The sequence below is a fragment of the Parus major genome, chromosome 1A (assembly GCF_001522545.3).
Source record: "Parus major isolate Abel chromosome 1A, Parus_major1.1, whole genome shotgun sequence".
NCBI classification, from domain to species: domain Eukaryota; kingdom Metazoa; phylum Chordata; class Aves; order Passeriformes; family Paridae; genus Parus; species Parus major.
The window spans coordinates 24,560,051-24,586,577 of record NC_031773.1 but is presented as its reverse complement, the minus strand read 5'-3'; the positions used below and the strand labels follow the sequence as shown (position 1 = coordinate 24,586,577).

Sequence of the window (26,527 nt, the reverse complement as noted above, 5' to 3'; positions counted from 1 at the left end):
CTCTTGAAACCCATGAAACCAGCGAACAACTTGAGAAGCAGAACCTTGCTTTGTAGCCCTCTGCCCTGGCTGCTTTGGGACTGTGGACTGGGGAGAGGAAGGCTACTGCTGCTTTACAGTAAGACCTTGCTACCTCATTTGATTTTTTTTTAATTTTTTTTTTTCAGTGGTGATGATGCTTTGGAAAAATCAATCAAATTTATTAAGCATATAGTAAGGTACAGAGAACCACGGGATTTCACTTTGGTGTTCAAAAGGATCTAGCCTGTACTTCAAATGCAACTAAGACGAGACTCCCTGTGTACCTAATGCAGTAATTCTCAATACTGTGGGTGGTGAATAGATCAGTGTAAAATGAGTATAAAATTGGTTGAATTAGCACTAACATAAGTGACTATACAAGGAGGTAGGACGGGTCATCCTGGTTCAGACCAGCTTAGGCTGTCATCTGTCTCCAGTGGTGGCTGTCTTCCGAGGATACCTCCATCTTCCTCTGGACTTATGAAACCTCCTTCCATAAACAGCATCCTTGGGAAAAAGTTGACAGTTCTGCCACACAATTTGGTTAGAAGAAACTCACATTTTTCTTTTCAACTTGGCTTTTATTAGGTCATTCTTGAGTTCAAAGATAAGGAACATACAATGTCTGTGCAATCTATCCATCTTCTTCAGACTTTAGTTGTTTTCTGTCATGGCCTTCCTTAAGTCAGTTTTTTTCCAGTCTAAATATTGGTGGCATACTGAATTCTTCTTGATACATGGAAACTGTTTTAAGCCCTTGATCGTGTGTGTTTTCTTCTCTGAGTCTTTGCTAATTAGTTCTGTTGTTTTGTTTTCTGTGCTGGACAAGAGAGTGGAGCACACTTTTCAATATAGGGATTAATTCAGTGGCAAATGACATGTTACTCTTTGTCCTTTATTCCTTTCTAAATAATTTTTAACATTTAATTTTTAGATTTGACTCTGATGGAGTGGTGAGTTTTAAGTTTTCATGGAGAAATTTCAATGACACCTGTCATAAACCCCAGGTCTCACCTTATTAGCAGTAAGAAATAAGCAATAGAGAGCTGTTTTGTTTAACAGAAGCTTCAGATTAGAATGTTTATCAATATTGGCTAGGCAGGATGGTTTATAGTGAACCTGTGCTCAACAAACTGTGATTTCCTACTTAATCCCAGCCAAAAGTATTCAGTGTCTTTCTGGTACAAATGTGAAATCATCTTTTAACTTGTACACTTGCTTTTTCAATGAACTGCAGTCTTGTTTCGATGAATCTCAGAAGTGAAGCAGGTGACTGCTCTAGGAGTAGTGACTACTTCACGTGTCTCATACAAAGAAAGAAAGATGTGAAATGTGTGGGATTTTTTCCTGGGTGTGCAGTACGTACGTGTAAGGATGACACTGAAGTGTGTTTTAAAGAGATGGTTGTAATACCTTGCAATAAAACACAATAGAGATTCTTGCACTTACTGTGTTCCTTTCCCTTTTTACTCTTAGATAACTTCAAGTGAAAGTTAAGGACCTTTTGTCCTTATCTGCCATAGAAGTGACAGACACCTTTGGAAGGAGGACCAGTTTGAGCAAAAAGGAAAAGACCTTCCCGCAGCACAGCAAAGTGGCAAAGTGACTGAGGAAATGTAAGTGATTCATGACTGAACTGTGGCTATGTTTCTCCTGTGGATTTATATGCCCTGTGGGAGGAATACAGTACCCCATGACCGAAACGTATTGCTTAGAGATGTAAAATATGGTTTAGGAAAAAAAATTGTGGACCATGCAGAAAATACATACCTGTTTGATGTTAGTGTGATGGTAAGCTATGCTACAATTATTTTTTTCCAAATGGCAATTGTTAATGGGAGTGAAGTACTGTAAGAGTCAAAAACCTGTTTTTCTACCATTTTCTACTCATCTAGATACTGGTTAATTTAGATACATAGAAGCTAAGCAGCTGTATCTCAGTCATTTTAGATTCTGCTTACCCTTGGGAGAGGAGCAGGCATCTCCAGAGGCCAATCCATCTTATTCTGAAAGCAATGCCTAAGGAATGCAGTATTACTTGCTGAGGAGCTTGTGTTGACTGCTTAGCTTTAGCCTAAATGTTCAATGAACACTTTAACCTGGCATGTCTGTGTAAGAAGCAGTGCCAGCTTCTTTTCTCCTCCCTATATTGTCATTCTCCCTCACTCAGCACGTGTAGCTGTTTGTAAATTTGGAGAGTGGATCAGACCGAAAATAGCCAATTATTTGTTTGCATTTGTTTTGAGTTGGGTTTATCCCAGCTTTCTCCCTAAGGCTGTCCAAGGGCTGTCACTGGTACAAAGAGTGGTGCAAGTGGGAATTAGCAGCCAAAAAGTGTGCAGGAGCACATGATGGCAGCTGTGCTAGTTTCTGCTGCTTAAATTCCTTGGTGAGCAATAGTCTCAGACCTTACAGATATTTTTAGTGCTTTGCCATTTATAAGAGTTAAAAAATATGTGAGACACCCTTACTTATTATCTAATGGGGAGCTACTGTTTTGTTGCACATTTCATACTGTGATAGCGCTGTCTTTTGTGTCCCTTGTAAATTAAAATTCAGGTCTCTAAAACCAGTAGATGGTCATAAGTGGCTAACAAGTAAGCAAGTGTCATGTGATTTATAGTGCAGGAATGATACTGTATAATTCATATATACATACATAATCTCTGAATTCTGAAGATGCTACCCTGATTTTGTATAGCACCAAACATGACGTGTGGGTTGGGTGATATCGAATGGTTAGTGGTTGGACTAATTTAGGCACAAGATCCTTGTCTCCTGAGCAGTGAAATGCTAAGTAACATTTCATTCTCACAGTAAATACCGGATGGGAGGGTGTAAAGAAGGCAGAGCTAGACTTCTTTCATTGACACCTGGTGACAGGATGACAGGCAGTGGGTACAAGCTGCATACAGATTATTAAATTATGTTTCCATTGAAACACAGTATAAAAAACTTTCCTATCTTGAGGATGGACAAACACTGGAGAGGCTTGCCCAAAGAGGTTGTAGAAGCCCCATCCATGGAGGTACTCAAAACTCAAGCAGACAAGCAGCTTGCTGCATCTGACCCTGATTGATCAGGGGTTTAGATTCAGTAAGCTTCTGAGGTCCCTTCTAGTCTCAGCTATTTTATGATTTTGGGAATATTTATAGGTAAAAAAAAATCAGAAATACTCTGTCATTTTATTTTATGAAAACTTTTTTTTTTTTTAATTTTTCTATTTTGAAGTATTTAGTTATTCAGTTTCATATTTTACTTAAGTTTTGGTGAAAATGAGACATGGTGAAATTTGCAAGCTTTCTAAAATGTGTTAAATTATATTTAAAGACTTGTGATTGTAACTATGAAAATCACATTGAAGTCTGTGAAATTATCTTTTAGCTTTGAATTAGCACCATATTTCACGTGATGTGAACCGTCACATGATGGAGATTTTAGATGTTTAAAAATAGCATCTTTTTACTTGGTCCATGGCAAGAAAGATACATTTTTAGTATCATTCTGTGCTTGGAAAAAAACACCAAAAAAACAAGACTTACTTGACAAGACAACTCTTGCAGGTGATCTTCATTAATCCACAACAGAAACAGCTGTCTTCCTGAAGTTTTTTTTGAGATCAATGAGACCTGTAAAGTGACCTAAGAATTTCATTATAAGCTCTGTTTTCAGTTATGTGCAAATGGCTGTTCTGGGACAGTCCATAGTTAAACAGGATGCCAATGTAAGCATGGAAAAACTGGGCAAATGTACAGTGAGGCTTCACAACATAGCCTTATCTTCTGTGAATGCGTGATTGAGGAGCTTCCTTGTGTTGTGAAATCCTTAGGAGCAAGGGACTCTCCGTTCAAATGTCAGCTTTCTTGAATTTTAACTTTGATTGATTTGTCAGACATTTTCTGCCCACAGTTTTGTTATAGCCTGAGTGTCTCTGGAAAGGTTTCTGTGAGATGGGCGTATCATTCTTGAAAATGGAAAATAAATAGTCTAAAAAAAGGTCTATGACCTCTTCTTTGCTTTTGAGCAAGGACTTGGAATTTGAAAAGGAAGCTTTAATAGGTTATAAGATGTGTCTTTTGCCATGTCTCTGAATGTCTGTCCTTATTGCAGTGAATTATAAGCTTTTGAAAATTGCTGCTTACTCATACACAGAAGAGGCATATTACTTTGTCAGCATATTCTGAAAATATTCCCTGAATATTCTTAATCTTCTAGAAATGACTGAGTCTGTCCTGGCTTGGAGATCAAACGCTGTATGACATTTCAAATTTACAGATCCCCTGCTATTTTCACAAAAGAGTCTTGTTTTTTAATTTTTTCTGGGACAGTGTATTTTGATTCTTACACTTGTTGCCAATTCTGGTTTTCTGTATTTTATGCTTACTTTTCCCAAATGCTAATTGAGAAGGGTGTCAAGGATGGGATTAATTTCCCATGATGGTAGCCTTCTAAAAATATAGTTGGTATAAATCTGGGCTGGTCACCATAGGCATCTTTAGTCATGTAAAGAGAGATGGAGACTTCCAGGGGAGGATTCCCATAGCCTCTTTTTATTTCTGTCTTTAGATGAGACAATTCCTTCTTTAGAGATGCCTGTTTCTTGTCACTCGCAATAAAAGCAACCTAAGGTGACTGGCACAAATTTAGACTTTTAACTTTTGTATTAAACATTAAGACAGATAAATTCCATCTCATGTGACATAATTTGAGATTTAAAAGGCAGAAATGTTATCACTGACATTCACAAAAACATTCTGCTTTCACACTAGTAAAAAAAGCTATTAAAATGATTTCTTTATGGTTATGGTGATATTTACAAGCTTATCAAAATAAAATTTTCCATATCTTTTAGGTACTGTATGTAACCATTAAAACAATGCTCTGAATGCCATTTTAATATTAACTTTGAAGTATCAACATATTTTGGGTGTTTTCTTATGTTTGGGTTCTAAGTTAAGAAATATGAATGTTTTATTTAATTTCTGGCAAGGTAATAAAAGGGATGTATGATGAGATGCTGGCTTTGTTGCCTTTAGCTTGCAACAAAAGATTGAAAGAATCTGGTGCTAATATAACAGACAAAAATTCACTTCTAGTTAATAGCAAGAATTGAGGTGGGTTCCCAATTTGAAACAATTTGCTCTAATATCAACTAATATTGATAATGTGTTCAATTAAATGAGATTGTGATGAAATGCTATTTTTCATTTGTATTGAAGTATTTTAGATTTCTTTAGTAATTTAAACTGTTTATACTTGTGTAATGGCAACTACATTGGCTAACCCAGGATAATAACACCTTCTTCAGCCCCAGTTTTCATGGGTGAGGGCTGTATGTGGGGAGAACTTTCTTGCCATGGAATAATTGAATGTGTCTAAAATGCATTAGAAGTTATGTATGCTGGCTCTATTTGCTTTTTAGCTAAAATGTAGGCATATGACATAGAAATTGTGGTGTAATTTATTATCAGATGTCTTTTTATGTTTAATTGCCATGTATTTGAATTATTACCTGAAGGGGCTAGACTTACCTAGACTTCATACATGTTTTTATCATCACTGTGATGAGACTATGAGCAACAGTTGAATATGCTTCAAAGATGGTCTCAATTACACTTGTCCTGTTGTTCAGAAATGCACAGGACTGATCATGGTAAGCACTGTTTCTGTACATCCAGTCATGATTGACTGATTAACCCTTATTGGGGTGTATAAAACTTTTCTTTCAGTTATAATTTTGCTTTGAATATGACATTTTGTATTTGAGGTGTATATTTCATTTTGTTTCCATCCTTTCACTGTAATTTAAAGTGGTACCTTTAGTTCACTATTGCATAGTAGCAGCATGCATGAATTATAGTGTAACACTACAGCAAATACTGATTCCTGGAATCTACATTTGGCTGAGGAAACAATTTGTTTTTTAAATGAGTGCTTGCAAATTTGCGTAAAGAAAGTGGTTAGAGAATGGAGACAACCGCATGTTAGTAATTTCTAGTTATTTTCTCTTTCTCTGTCTGCTCCTTCTAATATTTGTACAAAATAACATTCACCAAAGTTTGTATCGCAGTATCACTAAGTTCTGTGCTCTAAACAAGAACAAAATATTTCCCTTAGAAACACTGTCGCGTCAGTACTTGCTGGCCAAGATTCTCACTGGTAAATACAGAAAGCTTCACCAAAGCTGGCAAGCTGTCTCTTTCTGTAGTTGAAACAAGTTTTATAGGCTTTATTTTTTTTTTTTTCAAGCCTATAGGATTGTCTGGCTTTATTTGGATTGGGTTTGTATTATTCTCATAGTTCTGCAAGTTTAAGAATGTTTAGTTTTGAATGGAATTTTATGCTTTATCACAAAAAACCCAAAAGACCCTAGTTCTGAGAAAATGAAAAGGGCAGTTCAGCCAAGGTGCCACTAAACAGTGGATGTTTGAGTACTGAAGAACTGTGCCTATTTTTATTGAACTATAAATTTTATGACACTTTGTCCTGACCTTGTCTGAGGGTTAAACTGAGAAGATCCAACAGGCTGAGAATATCTGGGTTCAGTGAATGAATCTGAGTACAGAAACCTGAGGAGTATCTGTTCAAGAAAAACATTAATGACTGCATCAAAGTTAACAGAACAAGTATTTTCCACAGCATAGGCATCTAAGTCAGCAGGGGCTTTTTAATAATAGAAAATTTCACATGGGCTCAATCCCATTCCATGTGTAAAGTGAATCAAGTTCCTGTCACACTGTTATCTGACTCAAAATTTAAAAGCAACCTGACGTTTCAAATAGGGAAAAGGGAAAGATGTTTTGATTGCTGCAGGCATTTTTAGAAAGTATAAATATGATAGTTGTTCTAAAATTACCTGTGTGCTATGCATCTTGTTTCAGTTTGCAGACAAACAAGAAAGAAAAGGTTTTACCAGCATATCTTTATTTCTTCAGCCTATATAAGGTCTCTTTTCTCTTGAGGATTTTGGAGTAGATTCCTGAATTGTTTGAGAGTATCAATTGGTTGGACCTTATGCCATTCTGTCAATTTAATTCATTTTCTACATAGAGTAATATTAGTTTGAGTAAAACTTTGAGAGCTCTTTCCTGTGGTATAAGTGAGTGAAAGCTGGGTGATAGGCTAAATAAGGATGCCAACTAAGCAGATGCCTTTTGCTAAAATGATGTTTTTAAAGAATCTGGTGTCCTGCATGCAATTACAGTTCCCTGGCATTGAACTTCTTAGGGACTGGAAATGGTGTGAAACATGTATTTTTGATGGAATAGAATATACTTCATATAAGATCAGTAAATGTTTATAAGTAATTACTGTCTATTGGAAAACAGCTGCATTGTTACGCTTCAGAGGTAGAAGCATTTGGATGGTAATGAAGGGATTCTTGTATACAGCTAACAAAGCATGGTGAGATCCTTTGGGGCATAAGTCATAACATGTACTAATATTAATAATACACTGCATTCATCTGAGGATTTCAAAGAACTTTATAGAAAACATCAATGAATTAAGTATCACCTTAACCCCCTGTGGATCACTGCTAAGACTTGGGTGGGTTGAATGCAGAAATACCATCTCATTTTTATGGTAAGTTGGTTACTGTACCTTTGCTGCACACAGGTAATTCAAGAAGTATCAGTATTTTCCACATGGGGATCATAAAGCATAGAGAAACAGATTGACTTGGGCTGGGCAAACAGTAGCTCCAGCATAAGCATTCCAACACCAAAATCATCCCAAACAGCCTGGCTGTTTGCAGTGATAGTTGGCTCAGGCTGCTGATCTCTGCTGTTGTACAGCTTGAAGCGCTATGCAATATTACAGAAGATAACACTGTGCAAATAGTGCAGTTGGAACCTGGCCATTTAGGGTAGCAATTTCATGAGTTCTGATATGCTGATGCATGTCTATGTCAGAAGAGCAGCATATCTTTACATGTTAAAACCATCGGTAGGAGATACATCAGACAAAAACATCTTTCCAAGGCTGAGACACAAACACTATAGCTGAAAACTATAAGAGCAGAAACCATCTGCTGTGTACTAAGTTTTGATGAAAACAGACATGATGGAAACCAAAGCTAATTAAACAGTTATTCCACGGTGCAATTTAGGGTTTTTAAAATAATCATATTTAGAAAATGGTTTTGGAGAGACAATTGTAAAAGACACTTTGGGTTTTGCCCCTTCAACACTGCTGCCTGTTTGTGGCTGCCTGTGGTACATCATTCCTAAGGACCATTCATTCACCGCTTGTCCATCCTGTTGAAGGAGACACCAGTGGTATCTTAAAAGTGTTCTTTAATATCTTGCCATTCTAAACCTCATATTTTGAGTTAGTGAAATATAAAATTGCTTCTCTCCTTTATCTGTAGCCACAAATGAAAACATGTAGATTCTCAACTGACACAATTTTGGCGAAAATTATATTTTTAAATAGAAACCAAGTACGGGTTATGCTAATAGAACCTCATTTGTAATTTAAACCGAAGCTATTAACACTCAATAATGGAGCCATACATCAAGGAGTTTTTGCAAAAACAGAAAAATACTAATTCTTCATCCTCAGATCTGCAAATCCAGACTGATGGGATTTCAGCCCTTCATCTTTTACTGACAGGCAGCAGCATCAGTGGAATAAAACTAAAATGTGATCCCCTTTCTCTCCACCTCCTTCCCCTAATTTTACTCTGACAGAGAAAGAATCACAGTTTTAACTGGTGTCTTAGCCCAGGGAAAAAAATGGTCTGTCGTCAGGTCTTTCAGGGAGAAGGAGCTCTTCCATGGAGCCGTTGAATGGTATTTTGATTCTCAGGGTGCATCTTATACCTAGACTTTTGCAAGATACAAAAAATGATAAATTTTAATGATAAATGTTTCTGAGACAGTTATTGAGAGCAGAATCAAGGTCATCAACCTTCCCCCATGAGGTCCTTATCTCACAGTTCTTGTTTCTGATAAAAATGTTAAACATGGGGGAGATGGGCTCCAGATGGACTATCTGAAACTGCACTCATATGAGCAATCCCCAGCCATATGTTAGTAAAGCATGTATATTCTAATTTTTCACCTGCAAAAATCAGTGACTGATCAAATTTTTCTAGATAAATTTTAATTGATTTTGCAATAATTTGGTACATGCATGTTGAAGTTTATTATTCTAAATCCCCTAACATGAATACATTACTGTAAAGTTCTCTACAATTCATGATGAAATAGAAGCCCTTGGGTATTTTGAAGTTGAGACCCCCTTTGTCTTTGGAGAAATTCATTTTGAAGCCCTACAGCTAAATTACAGAAATTTCATTGTCTGCGAATGAGTTGCTCCCGTTCTGGAGTTGGCTTATGAAGCTGAGTTCCTGCATAAGGCTGAAAATACTCAGTTGTCTGAAGAGAGAAAAGATATAAATCTGCCACAGCAAAAGAAATTAGAAATTTTTATGGAAAACAAATCTAATGTGGTCTTTTACATAGAACAAGAATGATTTCCCTCTTTGTAGTAATTGGCTTCTGCAGCATCTCTTAGTATTTTAGTTCAAATCAGGACTGCACTTGAGAAGTATCAGGAAAGACTAGCCTCCCATTGAGCCTTCCTGATGATGAAGCTAAACAAGGGCAAGTGTTTGAAGAATGGACCAAACCTATGCAGAAGTACAACGTGAAGTGTCTTGAAGCACATGCCTGTAATGTGTTCAGCTCCAGCTGTTCTAATGTGCAAGGCCATTTTTGTTGGGCACTACTGTTTCTTAATGCTGATGTTTTCTTAGTTATAAAAGACCATGGGTATTCTTGTCATAAATAAGTCTGTAAAAAACCCCACCCTTTCATGTCTCTGAGTAATGTAATATTTCCACTTTTTGCTCAGATAGTAGATTAGAGTCTGTGATTGTAGAGTTGTTACTCTGAAATGTTTTTCCGCTCACTCCAGACCTATCTAAAGGGCTTATGGAGGAAAGAAACAGTGGCTTAAGTTCACTGAACAGTTGTTAAAAAGATAAATTAGGTTAGAAAATGAATGGGGAAGTGACATCATCGTGAAGAATTAAAGTCCTGAAGTAGTGTGTGGCTGTAACATGTTAGCTGAGTACTTAAATGTGGCTTGCATTCTGGCTCTATTCTTAGTGCTTTCTGCTGTGTTCCCACACAGAGATCACATTTGTTGCTGTTGTTGAAGATGTCAATTTTGCAATTTCTTGATTGCTATCATAAGCTAATGGGAAAATATCATGAACCTAGTTTGAGTCACCGACAGGCACCGTGTAGAGATATGAACAAGATACTGCAAAGGCTTTAGTGACTGTCTTGTGTGTTTCTATTACTTCTCCTTCAGTGAAGTGGAAGCTGGCCAGGCTTAGGACCAAGGGAATCTTTTCCATTACTTGCATTGACTTCTCCAGTGTTGGCAGGGTACTTTATATCTTGCACAGGCCTTCCATCCGGTGGAAGTATTGTGTCAACGGAAGCATGTGAATAGCACTTGAATAGTTTCATGATTTGTGGACAAAACCAGGCAGAATTGTGCCTGAAGAAACAAAAATATTTCTAAAAATTAGACACAACATTGGTTTAAAGGTTGTGTCCTTTGAAAGGATTTGAAGCAGTTTAGGTGCTTACGTTGCTCAAGGGACTTTGAGTACTGTGAGGTTTTAAGGAAGGCTAAGTATTCCAGGAAGTTTAAGAGCTTATGGCATCGTAAATATTTAAGATGATTTGAAAGGTTATGTCCTCTTTAGTATTTGAGTTGGATTAAGTGCTTATATTGCCTTAAGGACTTTTTCCCTTTTTCTCCCTAAAAGGAACCTGGGAAATTAAATGCAAAAAAACTCCTGTAGATGCAACATTTGGGCTTTTTTTCGTTTTTGTTTTCATTTGAGAAATGCAAAATTCTAGGTTTCAATAGCAGCATTAACTTGACCACACTACACATGCCTCAGAGATGGACAGACTAATGGAAACAGTTTCTAGGAAACCTCTGGATATGAAATCCAGAAGCAGTAGTTTTTTTACAGCCTGTGTGTTGGGAAATTTTTTTTTCTACTGCTTGTTTTGTATGATCTGGTAAAGATCAAATAGATGATCAGGATAGAATCAGATTATGGAATTACAAAGAAGCAATTTCACCTTAGAAGGTAAAGAACATCTATAATTCAATATGCAAGAAAATAGGAAGCCATTTAGTTTCACTTTGTGCTTTTGCTGATATATTACTTCTGTGAAAAGGAATAGCAAATATTATAAGTCTAGGTCTCAGTGGCTTTTTTTTTATCAATTTATAAATTTATTCTTGTCTTCTGAGATACCTTGACTAAATTCTTCACTAGTGTGTTTGTAAAACATGTTTTTTAAAATTTTCTATTCTTCTACATTCTTGAAAAGTAAATTTTATATTTTTTATTTTATTAACCAAATTCATACACTTCTCATTGCATTAAAAGCAAATAGTCAGTATTCATTCAATGTATTTTATGCTGCCTCAATTAAATGGGCATCAGTCCATCAGTCCAAACATTTTTCTCGTGGGCCTCTAATACACCAGTGATTTTGCTCAGTTATTTCAGCACAATTGCTGTAGCTGTATCTGCTTTTGCAGGCTGTCCTGGCACAGGATGCAGCACTAGCCATCTGGCCATGTCTGGTAGCCTCATGGGGAATACAAAAGACACCACCTGGAGTACAGCATCCAGCTCTAGGGTCCTTAACACAGGAAAGACGTGGATCTGACCAAGAGAGGGCTACAGAAATGATCAGAGGAATGGAACACCTCTGCAATGAGGAAAGGCTGAGGGGAGCTGGGGTTGTTCAGCCTGGAGAAGGAAGGTTCTGGAGATGCTTCATTGTGGCCTTTCAGTTGTTAAAGGGGGCCTGCAATAAAAATGGGGACAGTCTCTGCCAGGGCCTTTAGTAAGAGGAGTAGGAGGTGAGGGTAACCTGAAGCCCTCATGTCTGGGCATGCTTTCTTAAAGGCTGCATTCATGGGTGGGATGAGTGAGATGTCCATATGTTCCAAGAAAGTTCACAGATAACGTCCCAGCAAGCTAACCCAGCCTGTTGGTTATACCAGAAGTAGTGAAATATTGGTGGTAGTGCTGGCTCGTTCTGTCCCAGCAGTTATGACCAAGAATCACCAACAGCTGGTAGTACAATGTGTTTGGAGGGTGGGGTGGTCAGGACTGAGTAGCTGACACCTTCCAGGCTGTGGCTGGTTCTCCGTTGTATCTCACTTCATGCAGAGTTGAAAAGGGAAAGACAGGGAGAGAAGAGGATGTATTTCAAAACATAGGTCTGAGCACGGTGCACGGAATGAGCTTTTGTTGCTCTGTGATGCCACGCAGTCAAGTGATTATTTGTTGTACAAGGGGTTTGGTGTAATTGTGAGTTCAGCCTCTTCAGAACTTACAGTTCCCAATAGCTCCTAAAAATGGTTAAAATATATTTTCATGTGTGTACATCTTTAAATGTACTTCCTTCTACTTTTCATGTATCCCATGGAAGAAAGACAAGTATTTTTCTGCCTTTCTCAAACTTTGCATCATCTCAAATTTTAAATGTACAGTTTCTGTATGAATGACATTTCACCATCCAAGTTATAAAAGAAAACACACCAGATGAGGATGGACCCCTATTGAGCCCCATTCATTGTATCCTTCTTTTATTCCTAGTCTCTGTATCAAATTTCTGAACACATTTTGTATTAGCCTTAAAATAGTTTAATTTAATCTTTGTTTCCTTTGCTTCTTTTTATGAGTCATCCCCTTCTTTTTATGTGTCATCCACTGCTACTTTCCCATTAAAAAAACTACTTTTTCTACTGAAGGAGAAATGTAATTGGCTTGCCAAATTTTGGTTGTGACAAAACTGTATTGACAGGTATTTATTTTCTTGTTGTAAGGAAAAAAATAATAAAGTCTTGCTGGTCTTGGTTTTCTCAAAAATATTTCAGAAACTGAATTTCATTGAAAAATTTATCATTTTAAATCTCTTGTTTTCTCAGCTTTTCATGACAGGCACCATATTTTTCCCTCTTCATTTTTCTGGAGGTCCATTCATTCTCTAAAGTTCTGAAAAGTTGCTAATGCCAGTGAGGGAGTTTCAATTAATTGTCTTAGAGTCCCTTGCACTGTAGTTAAATGTCTTACCTATTGAGGAAATGCAGCTGTTTATGGTAATAAGGGACTAAGGTCTTAGTCACTGGTTTGGCATTAAGAATAAATTTCAAAAATAAAAATAACTTAAACTCTTAAAATTTCACTGATTTGCTTTTGAGTAGATAAAGAGGATAGATAAGTGAAATTTCAGTGCAGGCAGGCATTGGAAATATTGGAGTTTTGGCTTCACAGCACAGGCTAACATCATGTTTTTACCTAACATAAGTAAGTGTGGTTAGGCTGAACTCATCTGACAGCATCTAACTTACTGCAGTGTCTCGTCATCTGGTTTCCCTGTTTTAATTTTTTGTCCCTTTTGTCACTAGTTTTAGTGATCAGACTGCATTTGTTTCTTTTATTAAAGGCTAAGCAAAATATATGTCTTTGATTCTTCTGCAAATAGCCTGATCAGTTCTTTCTTGAATTTTCCCATTACATTAAAGAATGTAAAAAATGCTTTTTGCTAATATTTTTTTTTTTTTTTAAATTACATTTCACTTTCTGTTTTTGCCCTTCTGACTTTGTCCCTGTACTGTCATGTTTTTCTTTCTCACCTACTTGCATTCATGGACCTCTAGTTTCCTCAGGTTGCAGACCCTTGAAGAGCTTGTGATGGAGCCTTTTTCTGCATTGACTTAGTTTGCTCTTGTGCCATAAATGTTACTCCTTGACGTAACTGTGAGCTCTCTTGAACTCTCTCTTCTTCCCTTCGAGTTACCTTTTACAGGATCCTGGCCACCAGTTCATTTATCCAAGTCCTTTTCTGTAATCTCCATTGACTTTATTCTTCTAGTCTCCCTTTTCCTTCCCATCCTTAGAAATGGGAATTCTCTCATGTTATGGTTTCTTTCAGCCGATGTGCCCTCAATTCTCACGTTTCCAGTGAGCTGAAGGTTGAATTATAATCTAAAACATTTTTTGCTTTGAGTGTTTTCCTCAGTTTCTGTACTAAAAATGGTTGCTCACACATATTTGGATAGCCTGTATCTTGCTCTCTCCTTTCCAAAAAGATGACCAGATAGTTAAGGTTTGATGTTATTGCCAAGTTCTGCTGATACTTGCTTACACTACTTGGTCACAACCACCCCTATAATTTTTATTATTTTTTTCCTGACAGGAGAAAACTCAGTATGCTATTCAACAGATGAAGGGCTGTGCTAGATGTACAAGCAACCAAATGTCAGCAAATATGTGAATTTATCTTTTTATACTGCATTGGTAAACAGACTGAATTTCAGCTTATGTTTCTTCTGGCCACATCTAAAAGAAAAAACCTTTTTGAAAATTAGAGATGGTGCCAGAAACAATTATGAAAGTGATTTAAGAGCTTGAAAATTGCCTTGCAGTGAAATATTTAAGATCAGTCTGTTTACCTTACCAAAAGATGTTTGAGAAATTACTTAATTACAGCATACCTTCACAGAGAAAAAATATCTGGTGCTCTAGAGAGCTCTTTAATCTAGTACAGAAAAAGAAAGTGTGTCATGAAACAATTGTTTCAGCTGAAACAGAATTTATTCTTCAGTCAGCTTTAAGTGTTTGGGTTCAATAATAAGGTAACTGTCTGAAATTTTATAGTCTGTGATATTATAGGAAGTCAGACTTGATGATCTAATGGTCCTTTTTGACCTTAAACTCTCTCTAATTCATGAATCTCCTGAACTTCAGCAACTCTGCAAAACACATGGCCCTCTTCTTGACAATCTTGATAGCCCACAGAAGAGAAATACACTTGGACTGGGAGGGGCTTGTAGGATAAGATAAAAACAAAGCAAGGGAGAGGGGGTAATTACTTTTGAAATAATTATGGTTTTTTATCAGGGGATCTGAAGACATTTTCTAAATTTGTGACTGTTTCTACTTTCTTATTCTAGGTGGAGGGCCCCTTCCAGAAATAGTTACTCTTGGTAGTTCATATATTCTTTTATTTTACTTTTAACATCCCTCTAGATGAGCTACGTTGCTCATTTGGCCAGCCTGTAGTGGACTTTTCTGGCTTTTTGTGTTTGGGAAAAATCCAGGAAGATGATACAAGACTTGATATCTGGAATGCAGAGACCATTAGTGAATTCTTTTATCATAGGTTGTAGTAAGAGTTTGGAACTCTCTTTTTCTGGTTATTGTCTTTGCCAGTATTAAAATGTTAACTCCAATCAGAACTGTAGCCACTACCCTTTATCCAGTGGAGTACCAAAGTTATGGGCACCCCATTGTGTTTATTGTATTTACTTGCAGGAGCAATAGGGCAATACCAATATTGCCATATACCAATAGGGAATTCCTCTTGGAATTTGAAGAAAGAAAATATTCTTGTTAGGAGATTACAGACATCTTGTAGCACAGATGTTCTAAATGAGAAACCATCAAAAACACAGCACCAGCAACCCCCACCTAAGGATTAACATTTTGGCTTTGAAATGTGCCTTAGGCTAAAGTTTGGCATTAAACTCTTCAAATCAAGGGCAGGCTTGTTGGGTTTTTTTTCACATTTTTTTTAATCAGTCATGTTTTAGGAAGTGCAAAAGCTAGACAGCCTTACACTGATGCTTCCATGCAGATTGACAAGTTTGAAATTTTTGTGTCAAGAGAGGAATGACTGGTATTAGGCAAATTTCTATTAAGTTTGAGGAAAGAGTCACGAGGAGCAGATTATCTCCTGTTTACTTCTCACATACCTTTCTGATTATTCCTTCATAAGCAATGTATGAAAGCACCTCTAGGTGTAAACAGTTTTGACCATTGTGGCATCTGAGTATTTAGAGTGATGTCAGCAATGAGATGCATTTAAGAAATCTAGAAACAGTCTTCCTACATCCTGAAAATGAGACATCACTGATTTTATGCAAATTACTACTTAAGTGCTTTTCTTCACAACAAATAATTTCATCATGCCTATTTTAAGATTATTTTCAACAAGCCCTTCTACTCATTTTGCTCTTGTAAATCCTGACATTTGCTTGCCTTATTGGTAAAAGAATAGTAAGACTTTGAGATATTCCACTTCATTTATTTGAAAAAAACTTAAAAATATCAAAGGTAATTCCTGTTTGTTTCAGTTTTTATTTTTTAACAGATGTTAGAAATGCATATCAAAATAGTATGTTTTTCATAGGATCATAGAACAGTCCTGAGCTGGAAGAGATCTATCAGAATTACTGAAACCAAACACCTGGCCCTGCACAGGACATCCCCAAGAGTCACACCATGTGTCCAAGAGCACTGTCCAAACACTTCCTGAACTCTGTCAGCTGGTGCTGTGATCACTTCCCTGGGGAGCCTGTTCCAGTGCCCAAAGACCCTTTGGGTGAAGGATAGTTTAGGTTAGATAATTCCAGATATCTAACCTAAATACCCCCTGACACAGCTTCATGATGTTTTCTTTCTTTTCTAGTGGTTGTAAGTGATTGCTGTGATGCCAGACTTTCTTTTTAACTTTACTTGGTAACTTTTTAGAAAGAACAACTGTGTGTCTTCCATCAACTGCCCAGCTCTTGTGCCTCCCTCAGGACAGTCTTCTCAACTCAGGCTGCACCTAATGTACTTTATGTTTTGTTGCTTTTTACATGGAATGCTTTTAAAACCCCATGAACATGCTTATTATTGTGCTTTTTCCTATCCTGATGGAAAGATCAACAAAGAGAAACAGTGCCATTGCCCTCTTTAATTCAAAATTAGTTGCAATTTCTCCATTACTAATTTTGCTTGCATTGGCTTGGTTTACCACGATCTTGAAGGCCACATCATTCTTAAGACAATTATGTTCATCACTGGCTGTTCTGTGGTCTGCTCTTTGGTGTTTGTATAAGTTGTGTTAACACTGAATCTTGACCAAGATTCACTACCACAAAGACAACTTAAAAAAACCCACCTAATATTTTATTTTTAAAATAGCAGACGGGTCTGTGTTTGATGCAAACACACAAATAGCATCCAGGAGATGGCAAGGTTCCAACTTGAGATATTCTGTGATTCTGAGGTGTTCAATAGGTTGTTACCAGTACTGAAGCAGTACTCTTGGCCTCTCTTCTAATTCTGAAATGAAAGCAAGGTGTCATTGCTTTGGCCACCCCTTTTATAGCATCTGTAGAGCTCCGTGACACCGTGTCGCACCGTGCACCGCTGAGCAGCCTCCTCGGTGAGTCGATCACAGCATGTTCTGCTGCTGAGGAGGTGTAGCTTGCAACTGCAGAGTCAGAGTCTGTGCTGTCACCTGCAGGAATGCAGCAGGGGGGTCACTGGCTGCCACTGACTTGTGTCTCGATTCCGCCTGCATGTAGCAACCAGCAGGAGATGCTAGACACGGGTTTTGATTCCAGTTCTTGGCCCTCACTAAATCTGAAGAAACTATAAGTCTATTAAATGCCCTCATCTGGTCCATTCTGTCCACGTGATCAGGCTGAAGACTCAAGCTCTTTTTACTTAAAATTTTTTTTTTATATTTTTATTTGGATTTTTTTGTTTTGTTTTGTTTTGTTTTTGTTTTGTTTTTGCCATTCAGTGGGCAGTGGCTGATCTTCATTTTGGATCAGGTAAGGATTGTATTTGGACTTTGCATTCATAGGGACTGTTTAACAGCTTGAATCTGGCTGTTTGCAGCTCCTTTCTCCCGCTAGGAAACAGGATATTGTGGCTAACTTAATGCGTGGGTGTGGGCAATGGATCTTGGACAAGACCTAGGAGTTTAGGTGTGCTTTGGGACTTAGTTGGTGTGTAGACAGTTTTCCACCTCAAGTCTGAATTGTAATGAAGTTTACTCTGGCACTAAATAGCTTGCTTTCTAAAGCACGGCCCAACTGCAATCCAAACAAAAATGACTGTTTTGAATTCGGGTGTCTTCATGGTTATGTAACATTTATTTCAGATGTGGAAACTTTTATTTAAGAGCAGTTGGCTATACCTCAGTGTCATCTTTAGCTTAAGAATCTCAGATATAGCTGGAGTCAGTAGTAAAAGTCCTATTACAGAGTAAGTTTGTACTCCACAAGTAAGGTTCATCTGCCTTTGATTCAACAAGTTGGATACTTCTGTGCTCGAAACCTGGGTAGTTCTTATTGGAACTACAGATGCATGCAAGATAATCTGAATTACTGTGCTTGTTTTTACCAAATTAACTTTCCGTATGTGGATGTTTGTAGGAACTCTAGATACAGCAGTGTAGGTTAAGAAAAAAACAGGGAAGTGAAATACGAATTTTCAAGCTTCTGTCTTCCTTTCACTGTGGTTTCCTGCTTCTAAGTTCTGGTTTGTTTTGTGATATGTTTTGGAGGGTTATTTTTTTTCCTTTTGAAAAGGCTAGAGGATGAAAAACTGTGCTTGGGAAGACTCCTTCCACATATTCCTTCCTTTCTTTACATACAAATTGTCATTGCACCAGAGAAAGAAGGGCACTCTTTGGGATTTGACTGGTTCATTTGTATCAGTTTACAGAAAGTGATAAATACAGTGTATAACTTGTGTGGGCAAATAGTCCTGTAAATTTTCTTTTTCTACAGCTGCTTTCAAAGCTGTGAAAAAAAATGGTGCAACACTTCCATAACATTAAATTTGAGAAATAATTGTACTTGGCAGTTTTTGTTTGCAGCAATGCACGAAAGGCTGAAGGGTTTTGTACAGTTCAAAGAGCACATTCCACAGTTCTAGCAGTTGTCGGCTGCCTGCAGGGATCATTTGAATTTTCAAGGAAAAAAAGCATCAGAGTAATGCCCAGACCATTTGGTTATATACTCTCATCCCTCTCTTTTTAAAATTCACCTGTACAAAAAGTTACTGGAAATAAGCCATATATAAATGTGGCACACCTCAATGTGAGTTAAAAGATCTTGTGTCAAATTTCATTGCTTCTTGTTCTTACCTCTTACTTACTAATGTAGAGATTAATATGGGAAGTAAAAAGCAAGGAATAGCATTGTTCAAGCACATGTGGATGGTGAGAGTGAAAAACAGCAAAGGGAGATCCTTTTACTTGTTTGGACTGTAGTTAATTGCTTATTGCATATACCAAATTGTAAATTGTACAAGACACTCCGTGTTACTTTGCTGTAGGAGAACCTGGTTACGAAGGTAAACCCTTTTGTCTGGTGTGCCAAACCTGCAAAACTTGCCAGCTCCTACATCACATTGCAGCTCTGTCACTTTCCAGAAATGTGTTGACTGTCACTGTGTGTCTGTCTAAAGCTTCTGCTTATCTAACAGGAGGTGATGTGACTATTTTTATGCTACGTGCCCTAATAGGATTTTTGGTGAAGTATTCCATGGTCTTTCTCAGCTTTTTTTTGTTATCGCTAGGGATTCATTAGTTCTGGCTGCAGATTGTTGCATAGCTCCAAAGTCCTTCTGTTTTCTGTCATGTACAGAGACAATTTTGAAGCTAAGAAGACTTGCTCTGAAGCACAGATAGTTTTTGTCCCTTCATTTGTGCTGGTTGCATGGTTTGTATTGCTGAAATCTCTCTCTCCTCCCTCCTTACAAAGTGCAGTGCCTTGAGCTGGAGTCCATGACCTGATGGGAGCTTGGGTAGGATGAACCTCCTGAGGCTTGGTGCCCTCCTGCCCATGTGCCTCACCTGAAACTGCATAACTCTTCAGGATCACTTAATTGGTGCCACTTCTGTTAGCTTTTGGGTAGTTAAAATCCTTAAATACTCATTTTAGCTTTAAGATATTAAGCTGTATCTTGTATGTAGCTTCTGTAGGATTTTGTAGGAACGATGTATTCATTTGATTTAGAAAATAAGTTTGTTTTTCTTTCTGTTCCTTAGGTACACAAAACCTTAGAAATATGTAATATAAAATGAATCATAAGACTCTCTGTCTGGACTTGCTAAAGACAGTCACACTGCCAGCATCACAGATTTGTGTGGTGCCTCTGAACTTTGCAGCTGTCCCATTATGCATATTTGCTTGCTTTCTAATCTCATGTTCCCACTTTCTTACATTTCCCCTCAACATCTCATTCCTCCTCAGTCTGTTTTGTGCACAGCCTACATTCACAGAAGCTGTCCTGGGCTGTAGCTGTTTCAGCAGTTACTCTTGTATTTCTTTCCTTTACGTCTAAACTCAGCATTTCTGACAGTACAGCTACTCTGAATTTCCTTCTTACAGAGCTATCACAGATATTTTGCTGCATTCCTTTTTCTCAGTTGCAGTTTGGGTGTTTTAAAAATAAGACTCCAAACCATGTGTTTCCATTAATACTCATCTTGGGCACCCTCTCTAAATTTTGTCCTATTTTGTTTTGTGAAATTTTACACTGTTCCAGAGCATTTGCAGCATTTTATTGTGTTCAGAGTCACTTTGAGGCATCTTTCATTGCTTTTTATGAATGTAAAATTTTCATTTAAGAGTTTCTGTAAAGTCCTTCAGTAAATGCTATATATTGAAGTCGTAAATTGTTAGAACTGCAGAAACATGAGCAAAAACCTTCTTTCTGACTTACTTGTTTTCAAAAGTGACAGTATTGTGATCTTGCAACATTGTGATATTGCATGCTACTAAAATATAAGTTTGGATTCATATATACAGGAAATAGATTAATTCAGAACTCTTCAGAAATTTAAAACCAGAATTATACATAGCTGTAATTGGAAAACTACTTGGTAAGATACAACGTGCTCATCCCAGTGGCCTGGCTAAATGTGTATGATAAACCAATTTCCTATGCTGTATCAGTTTTAAGTGCACAGTCCTAGCACATGTAATCCAGAAGAATGGTTTGGTGTGTATATTGATACTTCATTTAGGTTATTTGCTATATTAGTTGACAAACGCATGCTGAATTAAATTCCTGAAAAACCTTTTGCTTGTTGCACTGACTTGGCATGTTGGCCCCCCTGATCCAGGGCAATCCATCCTAAGGATGTTATATACAGTTACCCTGGTCTTAAGAATAGAGTCACTTCTTCAGAAAGAGTCCTGTCAGGAATACACTTCACATATTGTTTCACTGGAAGCACATCTCTTCCTGGGCTTTGTTTTATTTTGGGGTCCAAGTAATGGAGCATGCATGATCAGCTATGTGAAGAATGAGAAATAATTTCTGTATAGCTGATGAAGTCATTCATGTGCCATAGTTGAATTAATCTCCCCAGTCACCTGAAATGAAAAACACTTGTTCATTAGGCTTGCAAAAAAAATCTCCCAGGACATTGCAGCCCAAAATTACTGGATGTGTGCAAACAACATTCTACACTGGACTGTTGATTGCACCATGTGGGGCAGCTCTGTTTTGTCTTGAGTTCTTGTTTTTGAATTGCACATTTGACAGCACTTTTCTTTCTATCAGGGCTATAGTTTTAAGCTCAAAGTAACTGTTTATGGACAAGTTGACAACCAAATTCAAAGTTATGCTGTTGTCTCTTGGGAATGTCCTTGTTTGCAAAGTCTTCTGTCTAAGGAGAGATAAATAGAGCTGTAAGTTTTAAGGCAAAAAACATTTAGAGGAGTCTCTGGTGGCACAGATGTCAATAGGTGTGATTTTCAGCTGGAGGATTTTTATTGTGGTTGTTATTTTGGGGTTTTATTAAAAATGATTTTTAATTGCTAATGTGGAATGGTTTCTTTATCCTCATTTTCGTAACAGTGGAAAAAACTGAGCAAGGCAACATATACAACATCAAAATAAATCTTTAGGTAATAAGAGAGAAATGAGCAAAACTGGAAATTACTGCACTGAATAAACAAACTTGAACCTTATTTTAGTAGTGATTTTTTTGGGAAGTATCATTAATTCTTAAAAATTACAAAGATTGAAAAAAATATGGCTGAGGAAATCCAGTGTGTTTTGTGTAAATAATCACTATGCTCATCCAGCCTTTCAGATTGCATCAGTTCAGTAAAACAAGGACAACTGATTGATCTTAGATCTTCAGATTTGAAAAGGAAATTTTATAATGAGTGGAAGAGGTTAGATTACCTGTCTGGTTTACAGAGTCCTATGGAATGCATAAACAAAAAGTTGCATTAATGATCAGTTTTAAGCACAGTAGGCAAGTAACAATGGGTGGTGCAAAATGGCAAGACATGCTGAGAGGGACCTTGGGCTGCTCCTGTGCATTAAAATTTCTCCTACCGAGTAATGACACGTAGGTGTTTTTTTGCTCTGCTCACATAAAATGTTTGTTCAATATATATTGTAATGTCCAACAAGAAAAAAGAGGAAAAAAAAAAAAAGATAAGTAAAAAAACCCCACAAAAACAACAAAAGGTTGTGGGTGTTTTGGAGAATATTCCCACAAGCATTACAATACATTTAAACAAAGTTATGTTATACCTTCATTTTGTGTAGCTTTTCTAGTCTGGTTACTTCATCTCATGAAAAATATTGCAGGAGCAGGAAAGGACCAGCAAAGGCCACTGAAAACGGTTGGAGGTATGGAAGTTATTTCATATGGGTACAGATAAAAAAAGATTAGTATTGTGTGCAGATAAAAAAAGAGGTAAGTGGTATGTAAAATGTTAAATAGTACAGAGGTAAATGGTATACGAAAGGATAAATAGTATAGAGACCTAAAGTTTGAAAATGTCTTTTTTCTAAGAAACCAGGGTGTGGGACACAGTCAAATAAATAAATAAGTGAATAAAATAGGGTTGGAATAAAATCAGTACCTTTAAAAGCAGGCTTTGTATCACAAAACTTTTTCTGGCTTTGGGATGTTACTTGTTCAGAGGAAAACTGAGTTATGTGGAGTGCATATTGAAATGAATAGCTATTAATCCCGTAAGTTAGATGATAGAAGTAATAATAATAGAAAGAATCAGAATGTATCTGATAAAATGCTCAGAAGAGAGTGCTACTCTTAAAAACTCTTTGTGCTTCCTATATTTGAGTTACATTTCTTCCATTTTTCCTGTGTCCTGTCATTTTTTAGTGACAAAGAATATTTTCATTATAGCAAGAGGACATTTATTAGGAGTTTTTAATGAGATGATAACATTAATAATAAATAAATGGTATTTTGTGAAGTCCAGTCAATCTGTTGGTGACTCTGGTTTTGTCTTTAACTGCTTGCAATACACTGCTTCTGGCTGCAAAATGAGCAGCTGTAAGCTTTTATTAACCCTTCAGAAACTATCAATTATCTTCATACTGATGTTAAAATCCTATGTCTTTGAATTTTATTACAATTACTAATAAAAAGAAAAGGATTTGTTATTTTAAATAGGAATGCATTTTATTCTCAGCTTTGCACATGATGCATAAACACCTGCTTAGGAAATACTTGGCATTGCATACCTTTGTATTAATTTTCATATAATTAAAATTGCTAAACCTGGAAAGTTGTTGGATGATATTGTATATAATTGACTCAGATTTAAATTTCAGTGGATCTTGTGTATGTATTTTATGAAGGGAAAAAAAAAAAGTTTTCTAACTTTCTGTCTTCTTAAAATTAATTTCTAACTTCTTTCTATTTTTTGAGTCATTATATTAAAGTATTTTTCCTCTAGTAGTTACTATTCCTTTCTTGTAACTGAATGTTTTTTCTTTATACTGGCTTCTTAAATCCTTTTGCATCGCCTTTTGCCATTCTTTCTTTAATCTTTTTCCTTCTGTTTAATTTTTAAATCCTTTGCCCTTTATCTTTTTTCAGTCTTTTTAGCTGCTCTCTTCTCCTTTCCTCTCCTCTCCTTTGATTCTCTTTTAAACATTACTGCTTCTTAACATTGTGTTCTTTCATGGATTTTTCTTTCTTTTTGTTTTTTTGTCCTTTTAAATTTTTTCTAAAGTTGTTCTTTAGTATGCCATCACACAAGGAAAAATGGATACAAATGCTAGTGTAGCTAGAAACAAATAAGCACAGAAAGCAGCAATGTTCAAGGAAAAGATGAAACATTTCTCTGTTTACTGAAAAGAAAAAACCCTATTTACTTTTTAGTGGGCATTGAAACATTTTTACCTGAGTGTTTTTTCCCTGATACCACATCCTGTGTTTCAAACCAAAAGCAATTATCATTTCAGTATTTCATGGTACTGTGCTGGTAGATGTTGTGTTTTATTTTTTGCTTTCTTCATCCTGACAGATGCTTTTCTTGCATGGAAGTCTTCACAAGCTCTGTCTTGTGCTTTACAATGCATCTTTGATTCTGGAATTTTTTGAATGCATTATTTAGTAAACAGCAGATCTCTCTGTAGTCTTTTGTAGAATTTTAAAACAATTGATTACATTAGAGAAAATAAAGATTTAATAGTTTAATACAAGCATTTGTTTCAATCAAGTTAAAAGACTGACATAGATATACTTCAGAGTAGCCAGCAAATATATAATTGAGTTATTTACTCTGTAGTTAGTTAGTAGTTACTTAGTAACTTATGCATTTTTAAGAAGGAGACTCTTCATTTGATGTACATAACAATAGTCTTCCCCAGGTCTGTTACAATTTTTTCTTTTAAATGTTTAATTTTTAATTTACTTTGAATTACCTGTAACATGACTGTAGAATGAAGCCATATGCAGAAATATTATGAGAATCTGGGGAAATTAAGTACTGCAGAATATACTACATTGAAGTTTAAATATATTTTTGCAATATTCTCCTATGCAATTTTTTGTATATATTAGTACATGAAGGTGGCACTGTCAGGATTATATAAGTTTCTAAATAAAATTGTTGTGTTGAACAGGAGAAATTTTCCAGAGAAGGTTTAACTACTGTATCTATTTCTCTCCAGTGTCCTAAATTTGTATGCCTATGCATCATTCTATGGATCTGTGAGTACTTGGGCAATGGAAATAAATATAAGAGAAATATGGATTTCACCAGAAGTTTGTAAAAGCCACTGAGAACAAGAAACCAGCTCTGTGTCATTGGTCTATGCAAGTTCATTTGGGGGTTTTCTCTCTCTGTAATAAATATTGGCAATAACAAAGTAAAATATTCCAAAAAGAAGATTGTGAGTTTCAAATAAAAAAAAAACAACAGTCAAAACAGAAATGTTTCTTGAAATTTTTGATTATTTTTAGGTATTTTTCCTCTCTGGGTTGTGATTGTTACAATCATTTTTTCAGTTGTTAAGAGCACTACAGAATCTGCAAAGACGTTGTGGCAAACACTGCAGTTGTTTCTTCTTCTTCAATGGAAAATAATGAAGACTTATTTTAGAGGAATGGAGTGTTTCTTGATAAGTTTTTACCCAAAATTTTTTATCTTGAGAATGGTCAGCTCACTGAAAAAAATTTGAGGAAGAGTGAAAATCTTTATATAATAGATCACTAAAGAACAAAGCACATTTTTGTTTTGCCTTAAACCTGTTATTGCTGATATTTAAAAAAAACCCAGGAATTGTGGTGACTGTAAGTAAAAGGTTTTTATGAGCAAAATTTCAGTTACAAATGATTTTAAAATGAGTCAGTACTGCTTGGTGATAGGTATTTACTAGCAAATGAGACATTCTGCATCACCACCATTCAGACACTCCAAGAAGGTTGTGTGCAGGCAAGAGAGAAGAACAGCACTGGATGTGTGAGCACACAGAAGTGTCTGCCCCAAGCTGTGTGCAAATGGGGGCTGCATCTCTTTTCTTTGGAGCCTTGGTTCCACCAGCCTGACAGAGTCAGTAGTCAGTGCTGCTTATTTTACATTTGTAGCCTGATTAACAGAAGCAAATCATCATAAAAACTCCACTTCACGAAAGAGAAAGTCATCAAAATCCCCAGCATTTGGCTATTTATTTTCTTTTGAGCTGGGCATCACTTTTCTTGAAGATAGTTTTCCTGTAGTATTCTAGCCTATGTGAAGAAAACCCTTCCTAGGTGTTAAGAGAATGGGTTTCAATAGCAGGTGAGAATGGGGACTGAATGGTCACATTTAAAGCAGTGCTGCCCATTGGATAGGGGAAGAAATGGTTCCTGTAGGGTCTGGAGTCAGATGTGGAGGGAGAAGAGCAGGGAGACTGGAGCACTGAGGAAGGAAGTGTGCTCTGAGTATGCTCTTCTCTGTTAGGAAATGTCCCTGCTCATACATCCTTCTCTAGTACTTTCTGGGCTTAAAAATTACGCTGCTTGCTGAATCGAAATATGTCTGAAACCTGTAGTCCACATATGAAACTGGACACTACTTCTCATATTGTAATGTTGAGGAAGGGTGGTCTTTCATATAAATTTGCACTATAAACATGCCAGGCATTTATGATGGAAGATCTAAGGTTTTGGAAACTTTTTTGTGTTTTTCCATAGAGGCACAGAACTTGCACTTCATTTCACAGGCTCCATATAAACAATACTGCATAAAGTGCCAGTTGGTTTGCTGCTGCAAATCTTTTAGTGAATTTTCATGTGCTGCCATTACTCAAGTTATTTATTAGTGCTGGTTATTGGTGAGAAAAAGAAAATGTTTCCTGTCTCTAACCAGCTGAACAGATACATCTTTT

The 26,527-nt window shown here is 36.6% G+C and overlaps 1 protein-coding gene across 3 annotated transcripts in view; it reads left to right on the top strand.

Moving 5' to 3' along the window:
* The first annotated feature begins 1,502 nt into the window (after positions 1 to 1,502).
* Positions 1,503 to 26,527, top strand: part of FOXP2 (forkhead box P2) — a 339,563-nt gene continuing 314,538 nt past the window's right edge. For all 3 annotated transcript variants that reach the window (XM_033514481.1, XM_015628631.2, XM_033514483.1), the window contains exon 1: positions 1,503 to 1,637. The gene's annotated coding sequence lies outside the window, so the exon portion shown is untranslated. The remainder of the gene's footprint in view (positions 1,638 to 26,527) is intronic.